The 27,944-nt window shown below is 41.7% G+C and overlaps 1 protein-coding gene across 2 annotated transcripts in view; it reads right to left on the bottom strand.

The window, feature by feature from the left end:
- The window catches only part of Plpp3 (phospholipid phosphatase 3), a 79,560-nt gene that overhangs the window by 39,583 nt on the left and 12,033 nt on the right, over positions 1–27,944 (bottom strand). The window lies entirely within an intron of this gene.

The raw sequence follows: 27,944 nt of genomic DNA, 5'->3' as shown, positions 1-27,944 counted from the left end.
AAATTGGTTTCATCCAAATGTGAAATTCATTAACTGAAAAATCCCAGATAAGTGGTTGCTTAAAAGATAAAACTCTATTTTCATATTTTTAAAGAAGAATTAAATTCATGTCACAATGCTCAAAGCCCCAGACTACCTCTAAAAAAACCGTACCATGAACTCCACAATTTTTCAATTACTTTGGTCCAGACCGGCAGCGATAAAAATGCTCACTTTCTAAAAAGTGTATTTATGTATCACTGTGCATACGCACATGGATTTATTTGGTTTTATTCTTTGGATTTATTTGAATTCTACGGCTATTTATTTTGTGACCCCTAACTGCTTCCTGCTAGAACAACAATTTACTTTATCAAATTCATACTGGTGCTTTGAAAAGAAAGAACAGCAACACACCACACTATTGTGCCTGACCTTCTCAAAGTAAACACAGAGGGGCCCTGAAAGGCAATAACCATTAGCTTTTGAAACTCCGCCTGTGCAGTGGAGTAGAGGGGGCAGGGGAGACAGTGAATCAATGTTTTGGCTTAGAAGTGACAGAAGTCCGCTGATCTTTTTGGGTCGGGGGCCTGGGAGAGGTATCATATGGGCCCAAATATTCCTTTCATAGCATAAACATTTTGAAATGTGACCAAGTTGGCTATGAAAAGTAGCTGAGAAGCCAGCAGTATGATATTAATAGTCTGCTTTAAAGTTCCACACATCGTGATTAAAAAATGTTTAGCTCTGAATCGTAGCCGGGCTACAGCCTCTGAGGTGCCTGGGAGCCAAAGCGTTGCTAATAAACTCAGAAGGGGAATGGACTCCGGGTGCCTTACATTTGTGCTACACTCTTAGGCCTCCAGCTTCTATATTTAATAGTGTTCACATGATAGGCCTGTAAAACATATGTTTCTAAGGACAATAAAACACGTATAAAAGAGCTTTAGAGTTAGAACGTGGTTAATGATCTTGGTTCTGTGCTCCCTCCTACTGGAGCAAGTTACTTCACATCTCTAAAATTCCCTTTCTAATCTGTTCAATGGGAAGAATTGTTGGTATGATATAAGAGATTAGTATGTTCATTCATGCATTCGTTTTTTGATAAATATTTATGACTCTTAACTACGCTTGCTGAGTACAGGAATACAAAGATGACCCACTCAGACCCTGCCTGCCCTCGGGGAGCTTAGAATCCAGTTAGAGAAGACTCACGCAGTCAATTGGTCCAAGAAACACTAGTTGGAAGAAATCCAAGGCAACAACACTGGGTAATGTCAGCACAGAGTCCATGATACACTGTGGACTGTCGAAAAATGTTAAATGGGAGGAAAAAAAATGCCCCACAAAGATGGCTAGGAAAGATTTTGTCCAGTTAGTTCCTTTGCCCTTTCAAAACTGGTAACCATCCAAATCCTTTTTCTTCTTTCTTTGCCTATGGCTTGGGAAGTTTCCGGTTCTGATTATGTCGATGATGACCACAAACAGACAAGAAATTGAATCTGAATATATTCTGTTTATTTTCTTAAAAGGCATGGAGATAGCATTTAGAAAACCCAATGGCTTTTTCTGTCTGCCCTACAAATGGTATTACCATTTGGTGGTGATGCCAGTCAAACCCTGGCTTTGCTCCAGAAAGAGACTACCCTCAGATTCCCCTCAAATGGAAAACACAAAACATTCCCAACTGGGCAGCTAGTCCTCAAGAGACCACAGACCATGCTTTTCCTCTGCAGGGCACAAAGAAGGGGGTAACCTTTTTCCAAAGCAGGATCTCCATTTCCAACACGGCACCATCTTAGTCTCTTATCCTTTTGTCTCAAGAAAATTCCCGGCAGTAAACCACAAAATGCTGGAGGTAAATACATCAGAGCACCTGCCTTGCAGAAGTCTGTGGTATCATAAGAAAGCCACAGCCAGCAGAGCACTAAAACATCACTAGTGTAATTGACGTTGTGTAGGGGATAGTGAGAGCACAAGCCCACTCTACCAGGGACACTCCAGGTGTCCCACAGGGTATGGGAGGCTTGAGTAGATACAGTATGTAAAGTTTCAGACAGAGTCCTTATAGCTGCCCGATTGGAGCAGTTATGCTATACCAGAGGCTCATACGTGTATTCTGCATCTTGTAGAACTAGAATTCCTAGTTAGGAATTAATTTAAGAGATTAAAGTGACTTACCAGAGTCACTTTGCAAGTAGGGAGCTGGATAGGGTTCAAATAACCTGACTCTTAATCTCAAGTGTTTTCTAAGGCGAGTCACAAAGAGAGAAGGAAGTACCTGTGAGTATTAATAAATGTTTTGAAGCTCAGTAACTCTCAGGACCTCTATAGGAAAAAAAATCCTTTGGAACAGTTAAGGTAATAGCACTAGATAATGTTCACTGAGCTTTTACCATGTACCACACATGTGCTAGTTAGATACACACGTATATATAATTTAATCAAAACTGAAGCCAATATCCTGGAATTTGATTGATTGATAATAAAATGTGCATTACGAGCCTTTTGCAAAGCAGGGTTAAGGAGAATAATCTAGTGATTCTAGACTCAGACTCAAGCATTTCTTCTCCTTTTAATCAACGATCAATTAACTTCCTATACCTCTAGGGACTTCTTGGGATGTGTAGGCCGCAGAGGAGGTGAAATATGAACTCAGTGACAAACACTTAATGGGCAGAAAATCAAAGCATGAAGAAAGGCCCCTGTGTTGGACTCAGGCCTTTGAAACTTCCCTGGCTTTGAAAAACTAACACTTCGGCAGGTTGGGTGGTTTGGGGGTGGGGTATAAAAAAACACAGGATAAGTTTTCGTGGCCCACCCATTGATCAAGTCATGTGGGAAATGTTTCCAGAGTGACCCGGCCCCAGAGCCTGCTCCCTGCAGCCAGGGCTTCATATTTGCACAAAATTAAACACAGCCTCTTCTCTCAAAGTGCTTTTTAGACAGCCCTTGAGGAGGTAAGGAGTGTGAGGGTGAAGGAGAAATGACTACACTTTTCAAATGACCAAAAATTAGAGCATCACATAGGGGGGCATACCATCTTTCCTGTACACCAAGTCATTCCGGTGCCTTTTTAAAGAGTGGTCCAATTTTCCACTTAAACCAATCTGTAGTTATCTTAAAATAAGAACAGTCTAAGATCTGTAAGAGTGATAATTAAGCCACCATCTGCAGAAAGCCTACATACCTCCCACAAAATAATACAGGATGCAGAATACACGTAGGCCTCCAGTATAGTGTAACTGCTCCAATCAGGCAGCCATAGGACTGTGTGCCTGAAACTTTGCACATCTTATCCTCAGTACAGTTATGAGTAGGTATTCTTCTACCCATTTTACAAGTGAAGAAACTAAGGATCAGAAAAGTCAAGCAGCTCACCTATAAAAAGTGCAGAACTAGTAAAATGTCACTGATTTGGACCAGATATCAGAAATATAACTAGGAGATACTGGATTCTACTTTTGAAGGATTTAGATCTAGTTAGGATTAATTTTTCTAATCTCCACAATAACTATAAGAAGTGGTCGGTCATTATTTTCATTGTACCCAAAGAAAACAGAGACCAGAGATTTATAACTTAAATGGGTCATGGGATTTGAACCCAGGTCTGTCTTCTTTTAGTGCGTGTTTTCTTCCTCCCTGACCTGACCCTTTCTTTATAAATGTATTCCTTGTTAAAATATGACCAACTGATTTTTTTTAAATCACTTAAGGTCAGAATGGTCAATCCAATTACTACTTAGAGATCCAAAATACAAATATTTATGTTGCTTGTAAGTGACAGCATTTCTATTTAAAGTAATTAATTGCTACTGGTCTTAGAGTGTGCAAACTTTCTTCGGTTTATGATATTTGTCCAGATTTTTAGACTGGACACAATCCAGATGAGCCAAAACTAAGTTTACTATGAAGGCCTTTCTTCACCTTTCAAACAGGCTGCCATGAAAAACACTTGCTTTTGGCTGGTGTGAACATGCAATATTCTGGGTCCACAGCTTTTCCAGGACAAACGCTCATTCTTCAGTGCTAGAAAGTTCAGGCCCTTTCTTCATAAGAACACTGTCAGAACCAAAAGCAATAACATGGTAGAAATGAAGAAACCAACAGCAGATCTAGTCCTGGTGCCTGGGTTTCCTGACCTCAAGTCCAAGGTCTTTAGTTCAGTTCAACAAATACACTGAACAGCTTCTGAACACTGGGCACTGTGTTAGGTTCTGGGGACGCAGTGACGACCAAGACCCTATACTGCACTGGAGCTCCTCACCTTCGGGAACTCTCAGGCTCCATGACAAAGAGGAGCCTGTCTTTAGTCTAATCATGGGTATTAAAAAGAACTTTGGATGGCCTTTCTTATTTGGAAGTGCTTACAGTGAAAAAAGAAAAAAAAAATATATATATATATATATGTGTGTGTGTGTGGTTTTTTTTTTGGTGCTAAGGAACCAAAAAAGAACCAGAGTCTTGCATTTGCTAGGCAAGTACTCTACCAATGAGTTACACTCCCTACCAGCACCTTTAAAATCTCTCACACTGGCTGATTTTAGCATTTTCAGTTGGATTTTTAAAGGGTTTCCACATTCACCTGGAAATAAAGCAAACTGATCAGCAACCCATGGGTCATACCTTTCATTGACAGAGCTCCCAATCTCTTTTGTCACTGTTATATATTTCACAAGTGAGGTATTTTACTTTCAGTAAAATGCAACCACAAGTGCCAATGGGACTTATCATTCCTATACCTTAGGTGAAGCTGAGCCACTTTTCTCAGGACCTCCTTCCTCTTTTTTTAACCCTTAAAAAAATTCACACTCACTGGGCTCCTACATGGGCCAGAAGGTTTGGATATATTAACTGATTTAACTCTCAAAACAATCCTTGGTTAGGAAATAGCCAAGAACCAAGGATCAGAGAGGTTGTGATTTGTCCATGTCCACTTTGCTAATAAGAGAGTAACCAGTATGTCAAGAGAGCCGTCTAACCCTAAAGTCTATCTGGAGATGGGGCTAGTTAGCCTTTCTGATAAATACAGGTGAACAGTGTCTACGCAGACATTAGTCACTTAGAAAGTCAAGTCTTGAGGTGTTTTTGATCTTGCAGTGAAACCAAATTTCTTCCTTGGATATTAGGATGGAGTAATACAGACTCAGCTTTTGCCTGCTGTGGTATCTCTTATGACATGAAAGTGTTCATTTGTAGTACAGCTGTAGTCCCAGAGTTAGGACTAAAAAAAAAAAAAAAGTCACATGAGTGCTAGCATTTCATACCTCTTACATACCTGCCACACTCGACCTTCCTGATGACTGTGCTCAATAATTTTCTGAACACCTGTGTTAAATAAAGTGTCATTGGCAAACTCCAGTTTATCTTTCAAGACTTTAGCCATGTCACCCACTTTGACAGGATTAGTTAGTTACCAATTTCTTCATGGACTTTGGAGCTCTTCTCACCTGTCAGGATTGCTGTAGGATCTTGGGCAAGTCACTTTATCTCTCTGAACCTCACTTTTATCATCACACAGTAAGACTTTGTGCAACAGTTCTCAATGCACAGAGCTGACTGATTGTGAGGACTGAGATACAGCTTATAAAGTATCTAGTAACTGGTCCAGAAAATGCCAGTGCTTGCTCCTGTATGTGATTGAAAGCTTTAAGAGGGTATAAGATATGGTTAGAATATTCTGTCCAGAGTTCATTCAAGCAGCCACGGCCCACTGACCACTTCACAAACGCAATCTAATCCCAGGGGGAAAGCATGCTCATAAAATCCTCTAACTTTAGGGCCTTTTTAGGATTGGGTAAACAAATGGGCCTTTGACAGTAGTTAGTGGGACCTGCCATCCTCATTTGGGAAAGAAATATCACAGCAGGAACCCTGCTATTCACTTTCAAAAGATTACATTAGGCTACATGGGAGGCAGGTCTATAACAAAGGTGAAGAAAACACTTCTTTTTAATTTTTCCAGTGGTGAAACACGTTTGTCAGCATGTGCGCTCTTATCCAAGCCATGCCACCCAGATGTACAAGAAAACAGCTTGGTCACATGGTGGTAGAATAAACAACATGTGGACAGACTGGCAGGACATCAGACACCTGGAAGGGGCAAAGTTCGAGATAGTCAAAAGGCAAGACTGGAGCCAGATGTGCTGCCAAAAATGAAGTGATGAAGCATTATTGGAGACCCTGTAAGAACAAAACCACGCTGGCGGCCAATCCAAGGCATCACTGCACTCCTAGGCACCCATCAGGCTATATGTCCAAGTTCTAGGTCAAGGTCATAAAATGGCAGCCCATGGCCAAAGCTGGTCTGCAAAGATGTTCTGTTTGGGCCACCCAAGGTTTAAAATGTTTTAAATTAGTAGTTAACATTTAATAACAGGCAGTCTCATGTAACAGCCAGATTCCAGCTTTGTAAACCAGCTCTACCACGTGTGGCAGTACTGGCGATGATAACTCTGGCTGCCTTCAGACAAAGCTATCTTCTGGGGTGCAGGGAGAACACTGGTCCCCATCGTGTCTCTGACACTAAGGCTGTGTGTTGGCTGCCATCTCATCAAGCTTACATATCAACTTTCTTATACCTAGACACTTTGGTCACTTATGGTAACTATTTGGCTCTACAGATATTTGACTTTTTAATTCCCGCACTAGAGAATAAAAGAGTTCTTGGATGAACCTATATGAATAGAAAAGACTTGATTCAACACTCTCTTCTATAGTAAGGAATGGCCACACCAGAAAAGTGAATGTGTGCACAGGTACGTGTGCACGTGCATATGTACATAAACACATTCTTAAGACGAGTCTCTTATTTTTTTCAAATACATATGTAAGGATTATGTCAAGTCACCACTGCAAGGCAGTTAGTTTTGCATTTTATATACAGGGAAACTGAGGCTCAGAAGCTCAATTCACCTTTGGTGAATTGCCAAAAGTCACCCAGTTAATAAAAGGGAAAAAAATTTGAAAGCAAGTTTTGGTGAGCTACAAAACCCTTAGCACAAATTACTTCATGTGCCTGGTAGTGAGATTAGCAAAACACCTGTCTTACTGGCCAGTTAAACAGCATGTGTCTTAATAATGGTTATGCTCCAGAGGACAAGAGCAGACCCAACTTCTACTTGTCTATGTGATACTAAGTGGTGTTATCAGAGTTCTATTTTTAAAGGTAAGTAGTCTTCTAAAATAAAAACAAAAACAGCCTCCTTCTGACAGAAATTCATTTATCCTAAAGAACAAAAGGCAGGTGAGAATGGATTTAAGAAATAAAGCCCATCAGATATTTGTTGGCATCATAAATCTTACTCGAAATGGAGTTAGGCACCAGTAATATGGTGATAAAATTTTGGAACCACAAGAGATCTTAGATAACATTATTCCATTTAATACATGGGAAGACTCTGACACACCAAACTAGCATGGTAATTACTCCTTTCCTATAAGCCTCTTGCACTAGCTAAGAGTCATTTCAGGAAAAGGTTCATAAGTTATTCATCTCCATATCACCAGTGCAAACAGTAATTCATGGCACTTAGTGAGTACTGAACACATGTGTATTGAATAAATGTTTAGAAAACAACCCAAAAATCCAGAAGACCTGGCCCCCACAAGAACACTCTATGACCTGTGAATCCTTTCTTCCCCCTTTTGTACTTTAATATTTCTCACATCTCAAATCTGGTTCTCCTAACTCAATCCTCTCAAACACCTCATTACCGCACTGATGAAAATAGACACTTCCATCAGAAATTACTTACGAGGAACCCAACCAGATTCAAGTTTTAGATGGGTGGTTAGGCTGGACAGCCTTAAAACTCTTAATCTTTACAGGTTCCCAGCCTTGTCCACAAAGTGAAACTATTAGAAAACACTTTGCAGAGAGCTCTCAGAAGCAGGCTGAGGAGTCCTACTGATTCAGCTGCTCAGCCCCACCATGCCCAGCTGCTCCAAAGGCAAAGGGATCAATTTCATCTCCCCTAACCCATCTGCTAAAATCCTCTTGGGAGTCACTCTCCTAAAGAAAGTGCCAAGTAAGAGGGGGATCAGAGATCTTAAGAAAATAACTCAGACCTAGGTCTGAAAACCAGTTCTGCCACTTATAATCTGTATGATCTTCTACAAGTTGCTTAACTTCTCTGATTCTCAATTATAAAAAGAAGATGCCAGTACTCACTCAGAAGGCCTATAAAGACAAAATATCCTAGGGTAGGTATTTATCAAAGCTCAATTCTCCCTCCCAGTCCTGAAAATGTACCATCCCTCTATTTACATGATGGTAATCAACTGGCTTAACTGGTTTTCTCAATAAGGTGGCCGGACTAACCTGGACAAGGCTGTAAGTATCATCTCAGGCAAGGACTGTCACTTGCATTGAGCAAGACTGGAGCTAGTCCAGGGTGCTACGAATAAGACACCTTCCCCCCACCCCCAGAGCACACTCCCCATTCCCAGCCCTGTCAATGTTCCTTTTGTAAAATACAGAAACCTTCTTCAAATCTGACAGTTGCCACCTGCACAAATAACTCAGGGATGTAATTTTGTAACTGAATACAAGTCCTAAAAGTTGAAAACTTTGAAGTTCAAATAATCCCTTTGACCTTCTGCCTAGGAGCTCACTAATAGCGTTTTAATTTGCAGTTGATTTCCTCTCTATGTGCTGTCCTTACAGGTTACATTGTCATTTTAGAAGTATCCAGGGAGTGAATAGCATCTTACAAAACATCTGATTAAAGTACAGCTCAAAGTTCTTTGCAGACATTTAAGGCTTGGCCCATGGCTCACTGAGTCTTGAGTTTTCAAAATGGCACTGAGTGGGCAAGAAAGTAGGGAAGAAAAAGGCTACTTAAGGAGGGAACTCCTCACTGAGAAAATTACGGGTCACAGAAATTCATATGATGTGGTTGCTGTGCTCTATCAATGAGTATATAACGAGGTGACAGGAACTTCCATAGTAGCAGTACTAAAATGGAAGCATAAAGATACCCAACAGGCACGCAATACTTATTTACTGGCTTGCCCGATAAATACATGTCAAAGATTCTTTGTTGTCATTTGAATGCCAGTGACGGACTCAAGGCTATACTGAAACAGAAAGAAGGGAGGGAGAGAATACGGGAGGTAGGGAGAGAAGAAAAGGTCCAGCACTTAAAGGTATTTTTCCCAAGAAGGCAACAAACTGCTGTGCCACTCCCATCTTCTATTTAACCTTTATCTCTAAAGAAAAAGAATGTGAAGTTTGAGGGAGCCCGTGTAGTTCCTAAAATATAGCTACTGAAAAGATGTATCAACTGGCAGTTTAAATAAAATGTTTTTAAAGCCTGAAGAATTTTCCTCTTGGGAAAAAGGTTTCTACTTAAATCCTCACTAGGATTACTACACAATGGAGCAAGCTGAAGTCAAGTAGCTCCATTGGAGTCACTCTGCTTTGCGTCTAGCCCATCAGTCCATCTTTAGTCTATCAAATATTGGAATCCAGGAGTCTGAGCCAGTCATTCTGGAGGATGAAGTAATTCAATACTAGTTTTTGGTTCAGTGGAAGAAATATCTGATATCTATGAGATTATACGACGGAGTTGGGGAATATGAGTTCAATTTCTGTTGCCATCATCAATTGCCAAGAACACTGATACTAAAAACTTGGGTGTCTTAGTCTCAGTTCTGCTGCGAACCCACTGTGTGATCACAGGACCAGGCTTTCACTTCTGCTCTCTCAGGCTCTTTTCTTCCTGTGCAACATGAATGGTGTGGTTTTGACCAGGTGTCTCATGGACCTTTCCAATCTTAGGGGTTTCATCTTTACTAGGGGTGTGGAGTCTTGTAAATGAGGAGGCTTGGTTTCTAGGACACCTGTACAGAACAGAGGAACATCTGTACAGTGTGAGGAGCACATCACGCTATTTGGTTTGGGAAGGAAGATGCAGAGCACAGACCTCCAGAATTCAAAGATGCTCATTTATAAAGAACAGCTCCAGAGACACCCCCAACTCAGCAGACCTTCAGATGAAAGCTGAATGAATGTCTGCAGCTCTTGGTTCTGTCAAAGTAGCAGCCTCAGCAAAAATGAGGGGCTGGGGGAGATGAACCCCAGCAACTGCTGGCACTTCATGGAGGCACCCTTTAATCTCGGCCAATAATCCTCCTCAGGTAAACACTGGGAGCTCAGTTGTACAAAGGCTGAACTAAGGCTCAGGCAAAGTCCCAGAGCAGAACAGAAAATGATGTGGGTTAGGCAGAACTGGGTAGCTGCCATGTTTTCTAGCTTTAGGTGCCTCTGACTGGCACTGGGGAGAGGTGCCATCTTCCTGCAGACAGGAATTCAGGTGCTCTGTGGCCACCCTCGGTTGCTCTGGCATCATAGCCCCTCCTCTATTAGAATGGGGACAACAAAATGTAGGCCTTCAGATGCCCCAGGGAGAGCTGGCTGCAGTTTGTCTCTCCTAGGTGGCTGGCAATAGGAACCCTATTGTTCCAGGGGGAGACTTTCCTGCCAAAACTCTCCAGGAAGCCACTGATCTGTGATGCATTCTTGGGCTGGTGAGAGAAAAGGGTAGTTTTCCTGGGATGTTTCTTCAATGGTTCTGGAAGCCAAACTCTTAATCCTTGCAAAGCAGCAAGGAGCCAGCTTCTCTCAGAGGTACAGAATGTCTACAGTCCTTCTTGCAAATCAAAACAGAAAAACTCCCTAATTTCCCCTTCACAACCTCTCAAAATGTGTGAGTCAGGCAGAGGGGTGAAGAGGATAGGAAAGCCCAACGGGGGTGTGCAAGCCTCCTTATGCCCCCTCCTCCCCTCACGACCCTGCCCATGGGACCCCTCTATTGCCATAAATTACAAAGCCCCCACTGTTCTCTCTGCCCATCCTGCTCCTCCCACCAACAGCCCCCTCTACATGTACATTTTTTTAAAGGCAAAAAGCCAAATACCATTATTCCCCTTCACCATGGTATTGCCATGAGAGTTGCCTGGTATGTTTGCGTGAGAAATGGAAGGTTTTCGTGGAAATCTCAGCCTCCACTATAGCTCCCACTTTGTGGAAGTAGATTTGACAAGAAAGGGAAGGGTCCCCACGTAGAAACTAATTGGAAGGACAAGAGGGATGAGCACGGCCTCTAGAACTGCTCCATGGCTGAGGAACACCTTGACTGCCTTTGTGAACACTGGTAAAGCCCTCTGCACAGTGTTGCACTCTGGCATTGGTTGCCTACCTCAGAATGAGGACTCTTATTATGTGAGGTGGGGAGGGGAGAGCTTGATAGTATACAGTCATCATCTACAGGTGCAAACAGGTATACCTATGCATCACGTAAATCACAGAAAACTGTGCCCAGTCCCTATTAACCAACTGAGACCAAGGAAAACCAAAAGTGGCTTTCAGGTTTGCTTTGGTTCTGTAGCAGTGTGGAATTAGCTGACCTAAACACAAGTCCCTCCTACCTCTGCCAAGTGGTGCCAGTGTGACACTAGACAGAGAATTCTCAGGACCTGAGTTTCCTCATCTGCAAAATTGGTCCTGCAGTCTTGAAAAGCTGCCGTGGGGATTTCCTGATGGTTAAGCAGCCTGCCACATAGCAGGTGCGCACTAGGGTCCTTCCCCTGCCCCTGCCCAGCAAAGCACAAAGGGGAAGAAGGTGATTCCTGGGATCCATGAGAAATAATGTCTTTGTCATGCTCCAAGTACTGCTGAGTGCAAGACGCATCTGTGGGCTACTGCTTGTCCATCATGATGACAGAAAGGGTCTCGGGGAATTAATTATTCAACAAACTTGCCCTTCACAAATCCCATCCAAAGGAATGGTCTGATGCCTTTCAGTTCACTGACTATACAAAACACTGAAAGACCAATGCACTTCAAAAGCCTCACAAAAACCCAGGCCCGGGTTTGGCAGGAGTTCCTCCGCCACTGGGTTTTTCTGTGTGTGGTTTATAATAACATGCAAACCTGATGCCAAGTTCTAATCTATTAAGGGACTGCCAATTAGCAGGGGGCTTAGAGCTCAGGTTTGAGAACTAGGGAGCAAGACTAATTAGGCTTGCAAATCGTTTCTCTCCATCATCCCTCGAAATTTGACACAAGGTATACTAGCCAATTGTTCTGGATAGATCCTTTCTCTGTATTCCTATCCACACTGGTTTTTGTTTGTGTTAAGATTCAGACCTGAAGGTTGGTGCTTATTTTCATGTCTGCCTTAAATAGTAAAACTGGATTGAATAAGGTTATCCTTTGGGCAGTGATTCTAAGATCCAGTCAGTCATTATCAAGGGTATTTATTTTAAAAAATAAAAAATTTCCAGGCCCTACCCAGATCCATTCAAACCCTCAATCAGAATTTCTAAGTAGGGCCTGAGTTTTTTTTTTTTCCTTTTCTTTTCTTTTTTTAGTGCTGGGGAATCAAATCCAAGGCTTTGCCAATGGTAGGCAAGACCTCTACCACTCAGTTATACCCCCAGCCTGAGAAATTTTATTTTTCTTAAGACCTTTAAGTGATTCTATCTAAAGGTGACCTGGGAATGACTGCTCTAAAATGTAAAAACTTCACTTTTGAATACAAAAACCATTTTAAAAATTGATATATAATATTCATAATGAGCAATTTATATACTCATATGCCAAATAAACACAATTTTAAACCACACTGAAGCCAGGTACAGGAGTGCATGCCTATAATCCCAGCTACTCCAGAGGAGGAGAAAGAAGGATCTCAGTTGAGACCAGCTCAGGCAAAAAGGTAGTAGGACCATGTCTCAAAAAAAAAAAAAAAAGACAAGAGACATGGCTCAAGTGATAATGGTAGAATTCTTGTCTACTAGGCTAGCATGTGTGAGGCCCTGGATTTAATAATCCCCTGTAAAACAAAACAAAATTCTCGAATTTAATATTAAACGTTTACCAAGCACCACTCATGTGCCAGGAATGGGAAATACTGAGAAAAGGAAAACTGGGTTTCTGCCCTCTAAGAGCTCCCTGCCCTAACAGGAAATGTGCAGGGCCCTAAACGTCTTCTTGCCCTTTCTCTTCTGCCTAGTATTGAACAAAGCTTTCTAATCGCTTTGTCTGAACAGCTTCAAAAAAGAAATGGGATGATTTCAGATGCCAGACATCACAAGCCTATCTCGAAAGAGGAGAAAAAAGCCTGAGAAACACAAGCTTCAAGATAGAGGAGAAACCATGGGCCTTAGGGACTGCCTGGTCTCCAGACAGAAACAGAGTGAGAAGTTCAAGGGGAGTGGGAGGGGGAGGGCTGTGCCGAGGGAAGAGCCCTGGCTAGGGCTTGGGAGCCCAACGTCAGATCCTTTTATCAAGGTGCCTTTTTTCCACCCGGCCTCCTTATCTAGTAAAGAGAGGAGAGTGGATTAGCTGGTCATTTCTCATAGTAAGTTCAGTGTGAACATTTCACACCACAGCCTTCATCAAAGTTCACTGTCAAGTCTCACCAGGGAGATGTACAACCCAGAAGAATTTAGGTTGTCCAGAACATTCTCTAAGAAATGCTGCTTTCAGTGATCTCTGTCAATTCTACAGTTCTGTTTTGTGTGTGCAGCTTTCCAACAAGTCTGAGTTCTTAGCTGCAGGGCCAGTGTTTTATATTTATCCTCTCCACAGTGCACGATACTCGGCCAAGACTCAAACTACAAAAATGTCTGAGGAAGGAAGTGGCTCTCGCCAGGCCATTGCCCTAGTGGCCATGTGGAAAAGGGGCTGCAGCACAGGAGCCTGAGTCAGCTGGCTCCTGCTAACTGAGGTGTGACCAAGCACCTTCCCATGGAACAGGCTTCTGCATTCTCAGACACATCCCTGTCCTCCCTGAGTGAGATCCATGACGCCACACCATGTCCTGGACAGCACAGTACAAATAAACATGGCTTGCTCTCCAGGAGCGTCTGGGGCTGACTCCATCCTGGCTTCATACTCCTCTCCTCATACAATTTACTACTGAAGTTCACCTGCACAGACTCCCTCAGGTGACCTTAACACATAGCCCGGTTCCAGAACACACCTAGGTCAACATTAGAACTAACTGGCTGAAGGAGTCAATCTACCTGTTGATAACTGAGACATCAGGACAAACAGTGACAAGATGTGTGGATCTTGGATCCAGACACACCTGGGTCCTAGTCTCCACCACCTTCAACAAATCACTTAACCTCCCATAGTGACGTGGAAGGAATAACTTGTGCAAAGATATTTTGAACAATGCCTGGCTCACGGAAAAGGCTTAGCAACTGTTGCTTTAAAGAACGTGGTATGATGTACCTTCTGTAAGGACACAGTGTCTTCTTGGCCATGAGATGACTATTTATTTCACATATGGACACTAAATATGTTTTATGAAAAGTCCATAAGTCTTTGGCTTGTTTTTATTTTTTTTAATGAAATTGAGGAGGTGATTGAAAATGTAGATATTAGAAAATAGCACAGGTTTTGGAGTCTAAAGATTTGACCCACTTCTTTTTGGTGCCATGCCATTGAGCAAGCTGTATATCTCTCTAGGCCATCTGAAAATGGAGCTAGTACAACTCATCTCGAAAGGTTACTATGAATTTTAGAGACACGGTACAATATGTAAAGTGCACTCAATTCACACAAAGAAAGTACTGTTTGTCATTGTTCATGGCCTTCCCACCAAAATACATTAGATTGAAGAAAGGTTACTAGGGTCACTCTTTGTCTGCATGTGAGAGTTATGTAGAACCTTTAAGACAGGTAATAATAACACATGTAGAATCAAAAACAACAAAAACAAAACAAGGCCCTTTTTCAATGTTTGATTATTTCCAGCTAATGGAAAATGGGGATTTTCTTAATACTTCATGCTGGTTTGAATGGAATGTCCTTGGAACTTCCCTGGTTTACTTCACACTAATAGTCTCCATCTCTGTCCCATGATCTATTTGTTCATCCTCTCTTTATTTCTATTAAGCACCTACAATGAACAAAACACAAATTCCAGAGTAATGGGGGATTCCAGAAATCCTAGGTCTGACCTTTCATCTGTCATTCATGTGAAGAAACTAAGAAAAACAGTGGTGGCCTGTCCAAGAATATTCAGTAGAAAAAGGACACAGGTAACCATGCATTGTATAACTCCAGAGGACATCACTCACATGCTTCAATTTCAGCCAGGACTAGAACAAACACTAGTGCCATTCCGACTCCTCCATGACAAGCAGGGTGAGCAGACCCCCTCAGCACCCTCTACTCAGCATTTTTGGCAAGGGCTTCCACCCTCCTTGTGAGCATGAACATCCTAAAGACTGGGTGTGTGCTTGAGAGGGGACTGGTTACTTCCACTGGTTATTGCTATACTGGTTCCAGTCCTCCCTAGGGCGACTGGGGTGTGTGTGCACATGCAGTATATATGCATTGTGTCAAAGTCCCTTATGCAAGAGGAAGAAAGCAAAAATTAAAAAGAAATCTGCCCCGAACAAACAAACAAATAAAAAAAGATGGAGAAATAAGAGTTAAAAAACTCAATGACCAGTGTCTAATACAACTAATTTTGCTACAGAATATGGTCTAATTACTAGGGAATTATTAGAACACCAATAGATCACTGTATTCCTTGAAACATTCAAATAAGATTTGATCAATCTATGCCAACAGGCTTAAGGAATGCTTTACAGCAACAGAAAGTTTCAGCTAAGCCTGGAATGCTGTACTTAACCTGATTTTTAAATAACATCATGATGAGGGTTTCAACTAGTCAAACTTAATTAAATTTTACAGTTAATAACCAACAAACACTGTCTCACACTAATCAAATTCAGATCACAGGAGACATTTGTTTTCCCTTGCTCATGGCATTTTCAATTCATGAGTAGGAAACAGGACAAGATGAAAATGTGCCATTTCAGAGCCAGCAAGACCCAAATTCAAATCTCAAGCTACTTGGCTTGGGCTTCAATCTCCTCACTTCTAAATAAAGGGTTATGGGTTGAACTGTGTCCCCCAACCCAAAATCCATACGTCGAAGTCCTGTCTTTACCTCAGAGTATGAACTTGTTAGCGATGGAGTCTTCAAAGAGGTAATCAGGTTACACTGACCAATATTCTCCAAGTCCTCATAAATGGGACCTCTGAACACAGGACACGCATATCAGGCATAAAGGGAGACCACATGAACAAGAAGGTGGCCATCTAGAAGCCCAGGCAATAATCCCAGGACAGACCCCTCCCTCACAGCCCTCAGAAGGAACCACCTTACACTTGATTTGGAACTTGAGAAAATTTTCTTCTAAATGCTGTTCAATAAATCATTTAGCCATTGTAGCTTCTCTGCCAAAATGCTACCTGCAGTGTGAATTTAAACTGGGGGAAAGGCCATTCCTTGTGCCCCGAGACCACATCTAATTCATGTTAGGCCATCTGTTTGCAGATTCAAGGCCTTGGCTTCGAGTACTAGTCATGGACGCATAATGGCAGCATAGAGCAGATGTGTGAGATTACTAATTTATGAAAAGTTGTCCTTTCTTGCCTGACATCTCTCAGCCCCATCTGTTCAGAGGGGTCAGCGTTCAAATGTGTGATCAATATCACTGCACTTCTTCTTTGGTGGCAATGCCCACTTGACCCAGGCCTTCTCAACATGTCCTGTTCTTCGCGGTTCTGCCAAACCTATCCTTTTCCTTCCATTACTCCTATTGTACCCCAGCCCCTCATCTTTCCAAGCAGCTGACAGGAAGTGGGTCTTTTCTGGTCATGGAAGTTTTTGCTTAATAAGTTTAGATCTACAAAAGTGAAGAACAGAAAAAAAAAATAGGATCCACCAGAACTTAATGACTTTCTCTTCATTGAGTTACACAACAAAGCTTTCTTCCACGTTGACAGCCTTTATCTCAGTGAGCTGCCCCCATGGGACTCGTTCAGTTGGTCAGTTTGCTTCCCTGTAGGATAAGGTTAGAAGTTTCACTTCAGGGAAGGCCAATTTTAAAAGCCAGTTTTGGTGGGGAGGTGTTGTGGATGTGAGGACCTGCAGTTGGAAGTACTCATCCAACAATCTGTGCTCTTTACTTCTAGTCCTCTCTACCTGGTCACCTCAATTCTGAGCTCCTTGAGTAGAAATTTTACCTTTTTAATTGCATAGCTACATCAAGCTGGCATATAGCAAGTGAGCAAGCTAGCATACAGCATGATAAAGTGAGTGGATGAACACAATACTGGTAAAAAGAACCACTGGCCTTCATGTCAGACATCCTTACTAAAAACGTAATGTCTACGGAGTTTTGGGGATCATCGCTGTTTTCTGCTCAATCTCAAGCCCACATTTCCCAGGCATGCTGGTCAGGCTGACAGAGAGAAGATAACAGCTTCTGAAACCAACTTTCGAGGGTTTTGAAATATAACCCCTCACTGTATGGAGAAACTTTATACTTCCTCCGTGCATGGATCACATAGTCCCTCTTCTCCTCAGCAAGTCCCAGGGCGTTTTTCCAGTCCCACACTGCTCTGTGCTGTGGCCAAAGCCCAGTTTCCTGCCTCAAAAGGCCCTTTGTTTTGGGCTCTCTTTCCCAATTGGCGTATCCTGAGTTTGAACCCCTAGCTTTTGAGAACTCCGAAGCCTTGGCAGCAGAAGACTTGCCAGCAGGTTTGTGGTCCTTAACAGCTTTCACAAACCTCAATGTGAGAGCATGTCTATAGCTAAGAAGCTCTTTCACGGGAGGTTTTAAGAATTGCAAAAACAACTTCAAATGGACTCTTTAGTCTTTAATTGCTACCAGAAGACTGAGAACTTCTTGTTCTCTTGTATTTAATTAAGATGATAGATTTAATCAACTTTCAATGATATTGGTTATTATGCCCTGTCCAATCTCTCAGGCAGGTTTTGCATCAGAACACAGGACTGTATTAAAGACAGATTTCCAACGCGGTACCCTCTCAATGGAGAACACCTTCAGCAGGCACAGATGGAAAGGTAGCAACGTGTACCCAGCTGCCATATGAGCATCGCGGAGGCCTCCAGAGTTGCTTTTCAGAGGTCAGAAAGGCCGTGTCGCATCCACACTTGCACCGCACATGCAGCAAATGTACGTGCCACTCTCTTATGTACTTGTTTTTTCCAAAGCTTGCCAATTATCTATGGCAGATAACAGTTTCCAAACACGTAAGGGTCAGGGTATAATAAATGTCAAAGAATCTATACTGTCTGTCAGACACCTTCCAATCTCTAGGCAACCTACCAAGTAGAGAAATTATTGTCCCCATTTACAGATGACAAACTGAAGTTCAAAAAGGTCAGGTTATAAGCTAGTAAATTATAGGGCCAAAATTTGATTCTAAGACACATCTTTCCACTGTGGTACACTGTTCTTTTTGCTAGCTTATCTGTTTATTTTTTGTTTGTTTGAGACAGGGTCTCTTTATGTGGCCCGGTTGACCTTGAATTTTCTATGTAGTCCAGGCTGACCTTGAACTTGTGATCCTTCTGCCTCCCAAGTGCTGGGATTATAGTTGTTAGCCATCATGCTCAGCTGTTACACTGCCTCTTAAGGTTTAAAAGTTTATGACGTGGTTAATATTCTCAGAATTTATGGTGGAGGTAGCTTGTCACCTGTCCTCCTGGGTGGTACCCTGTGAGATGTTCAGTAATTCGATACTGTCAAGACCTCCAGCAAGCAAGCACTGTCCTGGGGGTGCAGACTTTTATCTCTAAAGACCTCTGCAGCCCTTCCAGACCATCCGAGTCAGCTGCCCCTTACTCAGTAAGGAAATTTAGACCAGCCGAATCTGAATGACTTATTTAAGGTCACTAACTAGCAGCAAAACTGGGATAGTTTAAGATCAGAGGGTAAAAGAGGCCAGGTTGTATTATTGCTTATACTCTCTCTTCAACAAAATTAGAGATAAGGGCAAGATAGTTTCTGCCGGGTATTGAGGGGGTCGAGGGGAGAGGGAGGGGGCGGAGTGGGTGGTAAGGGAGGGGGTGGGGGCAGGGGGGAGAAATGACCCAAGCCTTGTATGCACATATGAATAATAAAACAAAACAAACAAACAAACAAACAAAAAAAACAGGCCAGGTTGGAGAGTGAGGGAGTAGGATGAGCAGAAATCATTAAGAATGGATTCTCTTCCTACAGGCAGAGAAGGGGAAAGGCCAGAATGCACCTGCCCAGCACTGCTTCAGAAAGCTCAAGACCAGGAACCACCTCCCAGTCATAATTAGCTTCCCAAATCTAACACAGCTCCTGGCACATTAAAAGTACTCAGTGCATGTTCCTTGAAATGACTCAGTACCACAATTTATTCGGTATTTTTAATTATAAACTAATCGATATTATTATTGATGGTAATAATTATTTATTAACACTATACCAAACAGCTGATGTTATGCTAACATTATAGGAAGGTTGATTTTATATCAACATAATTTTTTGAACAATTAGAACTGCCAGCAAGGAATGAACCACCCACATTGAAAATATTAAACAGAGGTTTGATATTAACCAAAAAATGGTGGTGTAGAGGTTATGTGCCCTGGATGGGTGAGAGTGGGAGGATTGACTGAATAGTAGTGAACCTGGGCTTTGAAGTAAGAAACACAGGTCTGAGGTTAATTTCTAATACTTAAACCTCTTACTCCTCAGTCTTATCATCTGTAAAACTGGTGCAATGTACCCATTTCATAAGGGTACCACAGGGCTTGAATTTTGGTGGTACTGGGGGGTTGAAACCAGGGCCTTGAGCTTGCTTGTCAGGCACTCAACCACTTGAGCCACACTGCCAGCCCTTTTAGGGTTGGTTATTTTTGAGATAGGACCTCGCTTTATGCCCAGTTCAGCCTGGACCATGCTCCTATTTGTGCTGGGGATGATAAGCATGCAAAACCTCACCCAGCTATTGGTTGAGATGGAGTCTAAGTTTTTGCCCAGACTGGCCTCAAACTGTGATCCTATTGATCACTGCCTCCCAGGTAGCTAGGATTATAGGCTTGAGCCACCACCTGGTCCTTAATCAGAGAGTTTGGTATTTTAGTCTCAATCTCTTTAGTCTTAGAATGTTCAGAAGCAAGATAAACATAGATAAACATCTGAAAGGGGTAAACATAACAAAAGTCTATATACATGGTATTTTTTTTTTCAGTACTGGTGTTTGAACTCAAGACCTGCACCTTTTGTGAAAGATTTTTTGAGATAGGGTCTCCAGAACTATTTGCCCTGACTGGCTTCAAATCGTGATCCTTCTGATCTCTGCCTCCTGAAGAGCCAGGATTACAGGTGTGAGCCATCGGTGCCCAGCTTTCAGGATCATTTTTAAAGAGGTTTCCAATAGGCAAAAAGCAACAGCCAAACATCACTTTTGATGTGATATAAGTGAGAGCAAGTATGATAACACACTCTGAGATAAAGTAGTTAACAAGAAAATCATTCCCCTCCTCCCCACTACTGTGGACCTCACATCATTTTAAGGAACAGAACTTCAGAGGACATACCAGTTGGGCAAGAGAGCTAGAGAATTCTTCAAGCTGGAAGACTTAAGAGTCCAGAGAATCATCTGGAGGCGATGTTACCTGGCAAAGGTGGTTCAGTAATACACCCAAATTGCCCGTTCCCTAGCTTGGGTATCTTTTCTTTATTGTAGGTTTTCCCAGGCTGGGGCTTAGCTCAGGGTTATAGAGCTTGCCTATCATGTGTGACACCCTGGGTTTAATTCTCAGCACCACAAGAAATATTTTTTTTCTCATTTTTCCCTCTGCTCATTCAGAGTCCTCTGTAAAGCAAGGTTAGGATAAGAAAAGTCACTTTAAAATATTCAGCCCTAACTTTGAGGGTAAGTAAACATTTTTAAAATAAAAGTCATCATGGTTAGCACAAATTCAGTTTGTTGACCAAGTTCAAAAACGTCATCCGGATAATGCAAAACTGAATTTAAAATACCTAGGTTAAGTTAGTCGCATATTCCCAATTCTCTCGGGTTCCTTCATTATGGGCTGTGACAAATGCTAGCAAGTGAAGGGTTTTTCCATTTCATCACACTGACTTACGGGAAGTAGGTATTAAGCACCTAGTACTTAGCTTTATAATTACTCTTAATAATTCAACAACTTATAGAAAGAAGAGATATTATGCCAGTGGCTACTTCAAGATTGTGGAATTATAAGCAACAAAAATTTTATTTTTCTTTTGCTTTGTGTCTGTACTTTCTTAAGTAACTTTTTACTTACATATTTTTTTCAATAAAAAATTTTGAGCACCTATCTTATACAAGGAACTCAAAAGCTATTAAGATAGAACTGCACAAAATTATATAAAACAAGTTGAACACTTTTAGATTAGAAAGGCATGGAGCCCAAAGAAGGGCCCGAAGATATAACAAAATGCTTCAGAGAGGTGCAGGTAACATCTGAAGTGACTATCAAGAGTTGAGTAGCCCTGGTAGCATGGCTCAAGGTTCCACGTTCAAACTCCAGTACAGAAAAAAAAAAAAAGTAAGAATCAAGCAACACATTATAAAGCAGAGAAAAGGAATGGCACAATGGGAAGATGCCCGGTCTGAGCAAAGATGTAGTGGGAGGAAGATCAGGGGACAGGAATGAGGAGCAGAAAAGATGGAGATAAAGGGATTGGCTGGAGCCAGATTCCGAAGGGTCTCAAATGTACTGAGAAATGTATTCTGTAGTCTATGAGGGGTCATAGAAGTCCTGCTCTGAAAGAATGAAGTCCTGTTCTGTGGTCAGAATTGCAGTTTTGACAAATGACTCTTGTATATGCATTGTACAAAGGACATGTGGGGGAGGAGAGATTATTATTCTAGAAATAAAATCTATAAGGAAAACTTTTCAGATCTGGATGAATAATACCATGCACTGAAGTGGAGTACAAATGGGGAGAAAACGGGAGGACAGAGCACACGTCAAAGACAAAATTACATGCGTTTTACAAATCTGAGTTCACAGGTCCAGAGTGTTTTTCTTATTCATATGGGATACTAGGCCATTTGGCCTCAACAGCACTCTGAGGTAGGCAGAAAACTAATCATTCCCATCTTATCATTTATAAAGTGGCAGCAATTTGCCTGAGGTCACTCTCACCTAGTATAACACAGCTGGAATCTCAGCCTTGAACCCTTTAATTCTATAATTTCCTTAATTATCAGCTCAAAACACCTGGCTGTTTTTTTTTTCCATTGAGTGTCTGTGTGTTCATCTTCTTGGCTTCTTACTTGCTCCTTGAAGGCAGAATCCACCTCTTCTGTATTTCTTTATCTCTCTCAGCACTTTGTATTTGTCTCAATAGACCATGACAGAGTGAGAAGATAGTCAACCGACTCTCAGGAAGGTTCTCTGTGACTCTCTGACAACAGAGAATGGTCAACAGCCAGAGATCCACTTCCCCAGTAGCCTTGTGGGTACTTCCTATTCATCCCCGGTGCAGAAAGAGCCTTGCTATGACTCCTATGGCCTGAGGAGCCTCTTGTCAGCAGCTTTACTGTTCTGCATTCTAAGTTTGAGGGATGTGTGCAAAAAAGGCCTGCTCTCAGTCCTATTGAACTTTTCCATGCTCTGTGTTTGTCAAAGCTTCATGCCAACTTCATCAGAAAAACTTCTTTTAGGAAAGCGAGAAGGACCTACTTTATACACTTGGTTTCATGCTAATCACACCACCATTGAAATCCCAGCTGAATAGGAGCCTGCACTACAATAGCCTGGGAAACACAGGCAGTCTGTTCCAAAGTGCAGACACTTTGCTCGAATGCTTCATTCCCTCCCTGGCTTTTTAACTCCTTTGGAGAAGACTGATAAGAGGAATAAGCTATACAGTCTGAAGCTGCGATCCCTCTGCAGAAAATCATCTCATTTTGTTTGGAAACTGGCAGTGTTCTTTCTCCTACCACCCCTCCCCACTTTCTCTTCTAAGGCTCAGATTTGGAGCAGAGATGCTTGTTGACTATTTGCAATAAATATAACAGGGTCCAGTGACCAGCTCAAAGCAGAGTAAATGATCTCTGCTAGAGACAAAATATTTGAAATATTAATGCAATGTGTCACCAGCCACCAATAAGAGTTGAAACTGGTATTGCTGACCAGCTTTTTGAGAAACTTGAAATGAACTCCAACTTCTTCCTTCACAGGGTTGTTCTGAAATTCAGGTAAATTAATAATGCATGAAGTGCCTTTGCTCACTGCTTGCCATATCTTCAGGATTCAGTAAAACTCATGCCTTTTTTCCAGCCTTAGGGCTTGGAGTCTAACCTCTGTCCTCTAAGAACTTCCAAAGAAACAGGAAATACTAGAATGAGCAAAAGGCTTTCTACCCCTGTTCAAACCTGAACACTTCACACAAGACCTGGTAATTTCATTTTAAAACATCCTGGCTGGCTTGCTTCCTTACTATGTTTGTTGTTGAAAATAACAGTCAAGGAAAATTCAGGCGTCAGTCTTCATTCTTGGAGAAAAGAATGTAGGTGTGGGTTGGTTCATACCCATGAGTTCTATCATTTTCTTTCCCAAGGTCGTTCACTCAACCTCTCTGACAGGCGATTGCCCCACCTGTAACTTCAACTCTAAGGACAGGGCCTGTTTGGGTTGTAAGATTTGAAGATTTGAAGAGATCTGTGAGCGTGCCTGACTTCAGCAGCATTTACTTCTCAGCTTTTTTCCAGCTGACTGCAGAAAATGCTATTCTGGGTTTGGTGGTTTTGGTGTTTTGTTTGCTTTTGTGGTTGCTAGGGAGATCTACAGTGAGAAAAATTAATTGAAGCAAGAAAGAATATTAAAAATTCACTGGTGGAGTGGCTCAAGCGGTAAGAGCACCTGCCTAGCAAGTGTGAGGCCCTGAGTTCAAACCCCAGTGCCACCAAAAAAAAAAAAAAAAAAAAATTCAAACTCCTGGATGCATGCATTGTCATTTGACAGAATTCTTCAGTGAAAGGGATTATTAATAGATAATAAATCCTTGGTTTCCGAGCTGGGACAAGAACAACTGCAACTACAAACAACCAGTTTAAGGCAAAATCATAATTAAAGGGTCCTCAGTTCCATCAATGGACTTGGGAAAATTAAGCCTAAACTCAAGACAGCTTATTTTCCTCTGGAGTTCAAAGCCTTGTATTTTGAATGCAAGACGTATATTTTAATTTCCTGGCCATTCCCTGGGAGTTCTGCATTCATACAGTGCCTGTAGTACAGACTTTTCAAAGCAATCCTTCACAAAGGTAAGAAAGGCCCACCAGCACTCCTGTGGTGTCACTGGAACCATAAGCAGATTCCAATGAGAGGCCCACTAACCAAAAGACTCTTCAGTAAATGGCTAACACCTTTGGAAATACTTTTAAGATCTCAATTTTCTAGAAGTTTCTTTATCTGGGTGATTGCTGCAAAAGAAAGTACTACAAGAAATTTAATCAACATCACCAGTAAGGGCAAGATGACCACAATGCAACGACGAGACGTAATGTATTCCTCCCTAGAAACCTACAGAGGCTAAATTGACCCAAACAACTCCTTTGGGCAAGTGTCTAATGAAATCTGCTGTGTGGCTGAGGATTTCTGCCACTTCCTGTCAGTGGTTGCTAACTTTACAACAATGTGGGTCATTTGTGGGGAAGAGGCAACTGGTAGAAGTTCCATTTACTGCATTTAATGAATGAGCTATACCCACAGTCACTAACCAGAAGTTCAAAATTTCCCAGTGCGACCCAAAGGTCACACCAAACCACACTACAGATTAAGCCCATGGTATGAAAAGGGTCACTAATAGAGTAAGCCACTACTGCTGTCTGATGTGAGTGACAAAAGGCCTAGTTCAAGGTCCTCCTCCCTTAGGAAGTCCCTATAGAACTCCAGGATCCCATGGTCTTCCTCTCCTATAAATTCACAGAGATGCTGGTTCATTCTAGGATGCCCAACTTTTACAACAATGACCATCCCTCCAGGTTCCTTCTTGCCCCTCTGTGACATCTGGAAGACATCTTTACTTGCAAAGTAAACTATACTTTAAATCATTTCTCCACTTTTGTTACTCAAAGCCTAGAAAGTGTCAACTGCATCCATCTCTTGAGGAACATAAGTAAGGAGAAAGCCCACAGAGAACTGACAGTTGTCATTCCAATTACAAATACAGAATGCTGGTGCTAGACTAGTCTAAGCACACACTGGTACTCTGAGTTAGTATGGGCAAGCTGATCATTAGTAACAGTTCTGTACATATTAAATATTTTGAGATACTGAAAACTGCCATAGGATGTCCCATAATTGTCTTAATAGACCTTTCTGGGTCCAGAAAACTCAGGGTGGAAATCATAAGTCTAACTCAGTTGGGACAACTCTCTCTTCACACACTGCTGATGGGATAGCTGGCTTGGAGTAGTGGGGGAAGCCTGTGCTTCAGAAACACAAGCAGGAAAGGCTGCTGGTTAAGAACAGCCTCACAAGTCAGACTTCTCCCCTCAGCCCTCAAACTCACTTGCTGCATGGCCTTTGGTAGGTTACTTTTAACCTTTCTGAACCTCAGCTCTGCAAGATGGAGATAAGAATGGTCAGTATTTTATAGGCTCCTTGGAGGATGAAATCAGAGAACGCACGCACAGTGAGAGGTACATTGCCACTGTTATTCTTAGTAAGTGTAAGCAACTGTCACTATTCAGTCAGGCTTGAGTCCTGGTCCCATCCCCACACACATCAACTGTGTGAACTTACACAAATCATTTACCATCTCAGAGCTGCAAAATCAAGTCATTAACAGTGACTTCATTCTGTTACTAGAAAGCCACTAATAATAAAGATATCTTTCCTTCACTGTTACAGCGTTTGTGGTGTGTTTCCCATACTCATAACTTGACTGTTAGTTCACTCAGGTTCCAACCAATTCCTAAAGATTTGTGCTGGGGTCCTGCCCTCTGTCCCTCTGGAACATTCCTGGCAACCAGCACCCAAGTCTAAAAGATGTACAGCAATTTTCATTTCTTTTTTGTTCTGCTTTGCTTTTTAGAGGTACTGGGGTTTGAACTCAGAGCCTCCTCCTTGCTAGGTAGGTCACTCTAATACTTGAGCCACATCCCAGCCCCGTAATTTTCATTTCTGAGATGGCATTTACGCATGAAGCCACGCACCCAGAGGGAAGGGTGAATAATTAGCCTTAGCAGGAAGTGAATAGGTGAATTTCTACTGCGTGGCCTCACAGTTGTGTAAAGCAGGTTCTAGGTTACATAGGTTTTAATATTAACAGTTTTCAAGATACTCTGAAGACCCCTTTTTCATTTTGCTGAAATAAGAGTCTGTAAGTCTCGCCTGGCTTTAGAGGGCTTTGGGGGATGTGACTCCGCAGTAGGGAGTTGGGGGGAGGCAGGCTGACCACCCAGCCGCTATTCCTCAGTCAGCTTATTGTTGTCTGCTCAGCAGTTTTAAACCCAGTGACACTACTTTACTGATTAAAAACTTTGTTTCTTTGTGGAAAATGTCCCTAAGAACAAAGTGACACTATAGTGGTTTCATGAATATGTTAATTCCTAAGACCTTTGGTGAAACTTTGGTGTTTTTTTTCCTTACATATTTTAATTAACCCTAAGATATTTCTAAAATGGTGCAGCCACCATGGAAAATAGCTTGTCAGTTTCTCAAAAAGTTAAACATGGAATTATCATATGATCCAGCAATTCCACTCCTAAACATATAGACCCAAGAGAATTGAAATACATGAATACTTGCAGCAGCACTGTTCTGAGTCAGAACAGTCAAAATGGAAATAACCCAAAGGTCCAGTAAGTGACACATGAATAAACTGAATTTGGCATATCCACCCAGTGGAATATTATATGGCAATGAAAATAAAGTACTGATACATGCTATGATATGAATGAATCTTACAAACATTCAGTGGAAGAAGCCAGTTGCAAGTGACCATGTAGTATAGACTAACGTTTACGTGAAATGTTCAGAATGAGCAAATGTATGGAGAAAAAAAATATTCGTGGTTACCAGGGGATGGGAGAGGTGGATGGGAATGGGGAGCAATTGGTGAAGTTTAATTTCTTGTTACAGTTTTAAAAATTGATATGGCAATTGTTGCCCAGTTGTTTGAATGTACTGAGAACCAAAAATCATGTACTATAAATGCATGAACTGTATAGCATGAGTTATATCTCAATAAAAGTATTTTTAAAATGTCATTACAAACCAAAGAAAACCTTTTACTAAACCAAGAGGGTTTTCTAGCACATTTATTTAAAGAACATTTGAGAAATTTTTAAATTGCAGAATGACAACAACAAAACAGAACATACAGACTCATCTTTACAATGAGGCTATGCACACAAGAAGTATCTGCTAATCTCCTCACATGGATTTCAAAAGTCGTCTACAAACACATTTAAAGTGCTTGTGGAGAGATGGCCTGGTCACATTTCCCTGCTTCTCAAGCAGTCCGTCAGTGTCCCCAGGGCCTTATGTTTAGCTCTCAAGTACCTTTGCTTTTCTTACCCTCAAACCCAAACCCATTTCAGATGGGATTAATCCCTCTTCCAAAATTTTCACAAATATGTTCATCCCAAAGGTCTTTCTTGAAAGGGTGTAGGAGGGTAAATATGGTGGAAATATTAAGTGCTCATGATGAAAACACAAAAACGAGAACTGTTGAAACTTAAGAATAAGGAGAGAGGAGATAAGTGAGAATGACGGAGGGAGTGAATTTGACTAAGATAAATTGTAAGCACTTTTGTAAATGTCACAATGTATCCTCAGGACCACATTAATATAACAAAAATTTAAAAGTAATAAAAAGGTCGTTCTCCCATAAAACTCTTTCACCTGCCACAAAAACATGTGGCAGTTTTCCCAGTTCAATATCAGTGGCTCACGCCTGTAATCCTAGCTACTGAGAAGGCAGAGATCAGGAGGGTCGTGGGTCAAAGACAGCCAAGACAAATAGTTCAAAAGACCCTAACTCAAAAAATCCTATCACAAAAAAAGGGCTGGTGGAGTGGCTCATGGTGTAGGCCCTGAGTTCAAGCCCCAGCACTGCAAAAAAAGGGGACGGGG

This window comes from Castor canadensis, chromosome 7, assembly GCF_047511655.1.
Source record: "Castor canadensis chromosome 7, mCasCan1.hap1v2, whole genome shotgun sequence".
NCBI lineage: Eukaryota > Metazoa > Chordata > Mammalia > Rodentia > Castoridae > Castor > Castor canadensis.
This window is presented reverse-complemented; position numbering and strand designations above follow the sequence as displayed.